Here is a 7,889-nt window from a genome sequence, read left to right as displayed (position 1 = left end):
TCCCCAGGGAGGGAGTCTTCCATGGGGAGCCTTCAAAGTCTGTCATATCTTTTAGAGCAGGGCCCAGGCCCTCCCCCATGTGTCTAGGCTGAGGGAGTATCCCTCTATGTGAAATGGGCTCCCAAAGTCCATTCGTGTACTAGGGATAAATACTGATCCACTACTAGAGTTCCCATAGATTGCCCAGTCCTCCCAACTAACACCCACATTCAGGAGGTTTGGGTTGGTTCTATGCTGGATTCCCAGCTATCAGACTGGGGTCCATGAGCTCCCCCTTGTTAAGGTCAGCAATTTTTGTGGGTTTCTCCAGCCTGGTCTTGACCCCTTTGCTCATCACTCCTCCCTGTGTGCAACTGGATTGCAAGAGTTTGGCTCAGTGTTTAGCTGTGGGTATCTGCTTCTGCTTCCATCAGCTACTAAATGAAGGCTCTAGGATGACATATAAGGCAGTCATCAATCTCATTATCAGGGAAGGGCATTTAAAGTAGTCTCTCCACTACTGCTTAGATTGTTAATTGTGGTCATCCTTGTAGACATTCCTTTGCTTATTAAAGTCAGTTGCCATTGCCAAAATGCTGTCTCCTGTTTTTACCTGAGGACCTTGAAACTACAAAGTTCAAAGTACTCTAATGCCAAACAAAGCTTGATGGGATGCTTCCAGTACACATGTAAGAACATGTGTGACCTCTGCTGTGGGAGCTAGGGTGTGCAACATGCTTCTGAAGCCTTTCCAATGAATCATGTGGCATGATAAAATATAGAGCCATGTTTCCCATCTTTTGGTTCCTAGACTTATATATCCTAATTAGGGCACAGTGCCATGCAGAGGTCTAGATTAAATGCATGTCCTCTATCCAGCTGGGCAACATCTCATTCTTAAAAAATAATGCACCCCAAGTAGCTATATTTTCAATATTTTAAAAACATGTATAAAGCCAGCTGTGTCTGAATTTCAGGGCATGTTATATAAATGGGTCCCCGTGTAAGTGTAGCAGTAGAGATGGAAAGGGATTCTGGCAGCTGGGAGCCAAGGAATAGCACAAAGTCACTATAGGCATAGATAGCAGCTTTCAGCCCTGCCCCAGGGAAAGGTTTCCCCAGTGTAAGTGTAGCAACTCTGCTCCAGCAGAGTCTGATCCTGCAGACTTGTCTGGTTCGTGCTTGAAAGGAGGAGTGTGGATTGAAGAGAGAAACAGACTGGAGACAAGAGAGAAAGAGAGAAAGAGAGAGAGAGAGAGAGAGAGAGAGAGAGAGAGAGAGAGAGAGAGAGAGAGAGAGAAGAGGGCATCCAGTAAATACTGTGACCAGCCTCAAGTTTCTTGCTCCACGTTCTTAAATAACCCAGTCAAAAGAGGGGTTAGGCAAGACTCCCTTACCATGATACAAGAAACAAACCAATGTAATTACCTTCTTAACACACAAAACATCAAGTCATCCCAGGGAAAGTATGAGAGCTCTCTACTTCACTCTGGCAAAAGTTGTTATAGCTGAGTCTCTGTCGCCATGGCCGCCTACAAGCTAGTGCTGATCCCGCACGGCAAGAGCGCCTGGAACCTAGAGAACCGCTTCAGTGGCTGGTATGAAGCCCGACCTGAGCCCGGCGGGCCACGAGGAAGCGAAGCACGGCGGACAGGCGTTGCGAGATGCTGGCTATGAATTTGACATCTGTTTCACCTCCGTGCAGAAGAGAGCAATCCGGACCTTCTAGTCAGTCCTGGATGCCATTGACCAGATGTGGCTGCCAGTGGTCAGGACCTGGCGCCTCAATGAGTGACACTACGGGGGTCTGATTGGTCTCAATAAAGCAGAAACTGCTGCTAAGCATGGTGAGGCACAGGTAAAGATCTGGAGGCGATCTTACGATGCCCCACCACCTCCAATGGAACCCGACCATCCTTTCTACAGCAACATCAGTAAGGATCGCAGGTATGCAGACCTTACTGAGGACCAGCTGCCCTCCTGTGAGAGCCTCAAGGACACTATTGCCAGAGCACTGCCCTTCTGGAATGAAGAAATTGTCCCCCAGATCAAGGAGGGTAAAAGAGTTCTGATTGCAGCCCATGGCAACAGCCTTCGGGGGATTGTCAAGCATCTGGAGGGGCTCCCAGAAGAGGCCATCATGGAGCTGAACCTGCCAACTGGCATTCCTATTGTCTATGAATTGGACAAGAACTTGAAGCCTATTAAACCCATGCAGTTCCTGGGAGATGAAGAGACCTTGCGGAAAGCTATGGAAGCTGTGGCCGCTCAGGGCAAGGTCAAGAAGTGAGGCGAGCAGGCAGACTCCTATCTTAATACCCTCCTCCCTGCCTGTTTACACTTCCTGCACCCTTCCCCAACTCCTGACCACATCTTTAGGATCTTAAATTTAAGTTGTAGCTGCAGATGGGGACTCCCATTTTCATTTAGTCTTTTATCCCCTGCATCCACTCCCTTCATAGAACCCAGTCAGGAAAACACCTGGGGTGCAGGTTCTTGGTTCACCATCCAGGGACGGCTCCTCTTACCAGGAGGGTTGAGAGTAATAATTAGTTTTTCTTAGTCCTCTGTTTACTAAGGGTCTGCTTTAGGAAGAGGTCAGGAAGGAACCAGGCAGTAGAATGACCAATGAGAAGCTGCAGCCAGGTTTTGTCCCTGGAGCTTATCCTGCACTCTCCTGCATTTAGGTAACTGGGGGCTGTAGTCATTTCCAGTGGAAGGTGAAAGTAACTCACATGGTGATTAAAACCTTCTACCTTCCTCTGAGCCTAAAGGAGCTGCTGGCCCCGGAAGGTTGGGATCAATCCTGTCAAGTCTGTGTTACATTTACTTTTACAAAAAAAAAAAAAAAAAAAAAAAAAAAAGGAGGGGGGTACGTGTATATTTATCAGCAGAAAAAAGCCCCTCTGCTGTTTCTAGCCGTGATTGAAATAGTTCCATGTGGTCACCAGAAAATAAGCCATTCCTGTCAGATGGGATAAACTCTTTGTCCTCCCGGGGCAGGAATGCTTGCTGTGTGTTGGTTACCTCTGCTGTGTCTTGTAGAGGTGAAGTGCCCTTGATCATGTCCAGATTTTGTCTTTCACTGTCTGAATCATGTTCCAGCTGCTTGGCCCTACCATGTGGGTTCAGAATTTGTTTGGGCATAACTACTAAATCTTTCCAGATCAGTATAATAAAGGAGTGATGTGTAATTAAAAAAAAAAAAAAAAGTTGTTATAGCTGGGCTACATTCCTGAGAAAAATGTCACACTGCACAGCAAACTTCACTCAAGAAATTTATTGGGGAGGAAACATCCAGGAGAATGGTTGCCTCCATGGTGTAGCAGCAGCAAACTTAACAGGATACAGAGCTTGAATAGGATTGTTTGTTTGTTTTTCAAGACAGGGTTTCTCTGTACTGTTTTGGAGCCTGTCCTGGAACTCTGCTCTGTAAACCAGGCTGGCCTCGAACTCACAGAGATTCACCTGACTTTGCCTCCCGAGTGCTGGGATCAAAGGCGTGCACCACCAACAACCAGCTTGTACAGGGTTTCTTGGGTGGCGAGTAGGGTTGAGAGATAGGGTGACTTGGTATTGGTGGGGTTTTGTTGCCTGATTCTAGGGCAAGCTCAGGAATTTGTGGGGTTTCAAGCCCTGGTCAAGTCAGATCAGGGTGTTTTCCTTGGTTCTTTTTACATATAACCCAGAGTTATAAGCACAGGCCACTCCCACACTCCCCTCCCTGTGAGGTGCATCCTTTAGTTAATGACATGTTGTTGAGTATTGCAATCATGTGGGTCTGGCATTCCTCAGATCCCTGGAAAACCATACTTGTTGAGGATTTGTATGTACCGAAGCCAGATCTATACCCAGAAGACATAACCATCTTGTTGGACACACTTTTGGTGTTTGGGGTGCAACGTGGAAGGACATGACTCTAATCAACCTGAATCCAAGTGAGTAACTGGATTTCATGGATGACACTGCCATGTCTCATTGCAAGCAGTTTCATCACTCCAAGGAAGATATAATTGCATAGGCCACTTAAAAGTGAGAATATATCCATTTAAAAGTGGGGAGAGGGGCTGAAGAAATGGCTCAGTGATAAAGTTATTGCTCTCGAAAAGAATCTGGGTTCATTCCCAGCACCTCATTAAGCAGCTCACAACTACCTGTAACTCCAGTTATGGGTGAATCTTACTTCCTACAGCACTTGTACATGTGTGGTCCACATAAACACATGTAGGAATACAAATGTACACGTAACCAAATCAATTTTAAAAGAAGGGACACCTCAATCAAGCTGTTGTTCAACAGGAGTTGTCAGAATCCTCCTTATTCACAGCCTAATAAACTCACACCTGATAGGTAAGATATGGATACTAAGATTCTTCAGCTAAAAATGAGTGACCCAACAGTAAACACAATTCTACTGGTCACCTGTGCCCTCAAACTTAGACAACCCCAGACTCACCCACTCTTATTTTGACTGCACCTTAATCCTAGAGCCAGATATATTTGTGTCTGACCCCCTGTAACTAGAAGTGAATCTGTGTCAAAGGGAATACTTTGTTATGACCTGAGGGGAGAACTGTGATAAAAATTGAAAACTTCACAGCAGTTGGTTTTGAGACACCCTGAGGCTGTGGCTCTTTGATTTTCATTCTATGTACAAGTTGTCATGAAATATTAACTATAACTTCAATGAAAGGATCATGGTACCACAGGCAAGAGGTCATCACTGCAGAGTGATACAGAGATGAAAGTCAGAAGGGCATCTCCTCCTTACAGCAATATTACATACAGAAGAAGACACACGCACAGGTGGCTCACTGTCTTTTTGAACTTTTTATTGCATTTGAGAGGGAGAAGGAGAGAGAGGGAGAAAGAGATGGAGAGAGAAAGAGAGAGAGAGAGAGAGAGAGAGAGAGAGAGAGAGAGAGAGAGACCATGGCCACATTACATGTGTGGAGGTCAGAGAACAACTTAAGCAGTGTTAGTTTTCTTGCACAGGGTGGATCACAGAGATGGCCTTTACCTGCTGAGCCAGTTGTCCCTGCCTAATCACACTTACTTGGTTTATGTTCATTTGTGTGATGTCTCTGCATTTCCTTGTAGGGTTTTCCTTATGCTACTAAGAATCATTTCTTCATGAAGACCAATTCGACTTGTTACTCATTTTCTGAGATGGGGGTGGACTGTAGAGACTAGGTTACTAAATCAGAAATAAAAAGCTAAACATGACAGAAGTGACTCAGAGATAAGGAAGCTTCTGAAATAGCCTGGGGGTGCTGGTGAGTGTGAGCCAAATAAACCAGGCTATCCCCCATTGTTTTTCAATGTATGCACATTCCTAATATGTCTTAGGGAGATTAGATGTAATCATCTTAAATAAGTTTTTATGATTGCACTGTGTCCAATCACATTTACTTAGCAGCCATGCTTTTTCCTCTGGTCAATTAAAAGGAGTGAAAAAAGGGGCTAATTAACATCTCCCCAGGAATGAGCAAAGGCTGTGCAGAATGACACAGCCTAGAAGACTAGTAATTGTGTATCTATTGCCACAGTTAACATTTTTCCTAAAGGATCTGACTTATACAATTGTCTTCATGAGTAAAATATATTTTCAAAAGACTCATAAATATTACTTAACAGTCTGTAGCCTCCTCAACCCCAACATGACTATCTCCAAGGAATAAGGAATTAAAGAGGGGGATGAAGAAAACCCTCAAATACAAAATGTTTTCAGCATGTGTGATGCTTAGCTCTGACTGCCAGATCAACAACGTAGGCTCACTGGTGAAGAGTGTGAGTGAGGGACTCCCTGGACCAGTGGTTCTCCACCTACCTAACACTGTGATCCTTTAATATGGCTCCTCATGTTGTGGATTTTAGCTGAGAACCACTGGTTTATATCATGTTAGCCTAGGAGCCAGCGTGTGCATGAGATTATCTTGTTGATGCTAATTGATATGGGAAGTCCCAGCATCATTCCCCAGGCTGGGTGTCCCCAAATGTACAGGAGCAGAGAGTGAGCTGAGCCCATGGGGTAAGTAAGGCCATTTTTCTTCTTTCTCTGCTCTTGGGTGCCTTGAGTTCCTACCTTTTCTTCCCTTGGAATGATGGACTACAACTGAGCACTATAAGTCAAATAAGTTATTTTCTTACTTAAGTTGCTTTTTGTTGGGGTATGTTATCACAGCAACAAAAATGAAACTAGAAAATGTGTTAAGTATGTTCCTGACTTTCCCAGGGATGATTAGATAGCTGGGACCCAGGGAGACACATGATTGGCAAGAACATGAAATTCTTGGGATTTTCCTCCCTTCTGGAAGATGATCTTCACTCAGGTGAGTGTAAGCAACTACAGACATGTATGTCCCTGAGTAGCCATAAACAAATTTCCTGGTGGACTTTACCATACTCATTAGTGCCTTCTCCCATTTTCTGTTGCTGTCCCTGCTCTCTGGTGACAAGCCATCCCTGATATCTGTGTAGCTTCACATGCCATCATTAGTGTCAAGATGGTTGACAATGAAGGCAATTTTGCTGTATGGCCCAATACTGGGGATGTTAACTTTTGTTTTAGGTCCTTTGCCCCAGATACAGAGATGAGTCTCCATGGGCAACCTGTGTGTTTGAAGGGGTAGTCACTATGCTGTACTGACATTCACTGCTCCTTTCTGGTCCCAGAACGTTGTTGCTGGGACTCTAGTCCAGCCTTAAGATGCCCAGACTTAATTGCATTTTGAGCAAGGCTCAAAGCTGAATTTTCATTACATTTTTATTAGCATCAATTGTAAATAATTGACATACTTGGAAAATTATAATGGAATAATATAATGAAATATGATTTGAGTCTTTAAAATATTGAGATTTTCAATCTTGCAAATATATAAAAACAGGAATGATACAGGTTCACCCTGATGTCAATGATCATGGTATATCGTGTGCGCGCGCGCGCGCACGTGTATGTGTGTGTGTGTGTGTGTGTGTGTGTGTTTGTGTGTTTGTGTGTGTGTGCTGATTTCAGAATCATTGTTGAGGGCTGGAGAGATGGCTCAGCCGTTAAAGGCTAGGCTCACAACCAAAAACAGAATCATTGTTGGGAGAGTAGTGCTCTACTAACAAGGCATTACATTGTTGCATGGCATACTTTAAAGCCATCATTTAGTAATCTCAGATAATATACATAGCTATTATAAGTGTATGTGAAAAATAATAAAGAATATTTTGGGAACGATATACACTTTCCCAAAATTATGGTATGAAGAGAAACATGTATAGTAACCTACTGACACTTTGAACATGTCTACCTTTTATTTATTTTTAAATTAATTTTGTGTGTGGTGTGCACATGTGTGTCACTGCATAAGTGTAGAGGTCTGAGAACAAACTGTGAGGTTTTTTCTCTTCCATACCACGTGTGTCCCAGGGATCAAGGACCATTTCCAACACTGCCAATACTTCATGAACATTTGTTGACTATTGCCTCATGTTAGCAAGAGCCTATCCCATTGTTTCTGTTACTGTGAGAAAATTACATGATTAAGAGCAACTTGGGGAGCAGGGAATTTATTTCATCTTAGAGCTTTCAGATTCAGTGTTGAACTATGAGACCATCCTGTCCTCCTCCAGTTCTAGCTCTTTACTATCAATCATAGTGATGTTTAGAGGAGCTGGAGTGTATGCCAAAATGCACTCTTTTGCTCCTGCACCTCTCTGTGACCACATCCCAGTCCCCCACACCCAGATACACCTTGGATGCAGTTGTGGGGAAAAGATGAAACAATTCCTGGATCCTGATAAGTTGGAGGCCAAAATATGAATGGACTAGTTTTGCAATTGAAAAGTTCATTGATGAGACATATCAGCAAATTATCTGTTTCTTTGGTAGGACATCTATCTAAACTCTTTATTTTATGCCT

At 43.8% G+C, this 7,889-nt stretch overlaps 1 pseudogene; it reads left to right on the top strand.

Annotated features, from left to right (window-relative positions):
- Positions 1-1,501: 1,501 nt before the first annotated feature.
- LOC127223919 (phosphoglycerate mutase 1-like) lies at positions 1,502-2,288 on the top strand (annotated as a pseudogene).
- The last annotated feature ends 5,601 nt before the right edge of the window (positions 2,289-7,889 follow it).

Source organism: Phodopus roborovskii, unplaced genomic scaffold (assembly GCF_943737965.1).
Source record: "Phodopus roborovskii unplaced genomic scaffold, PHOROB, whole genome shotgun sequence".
Taxonomy (NCBI): Eukaryota; Metazoa; Chordata; class Mammalia; order Rodentia; family Cricetidae; genus Phodopus; species Phodopus roborovskii.
This window is presented reverse-complemented; position numbering and strand designations above follow the sequence as displayed.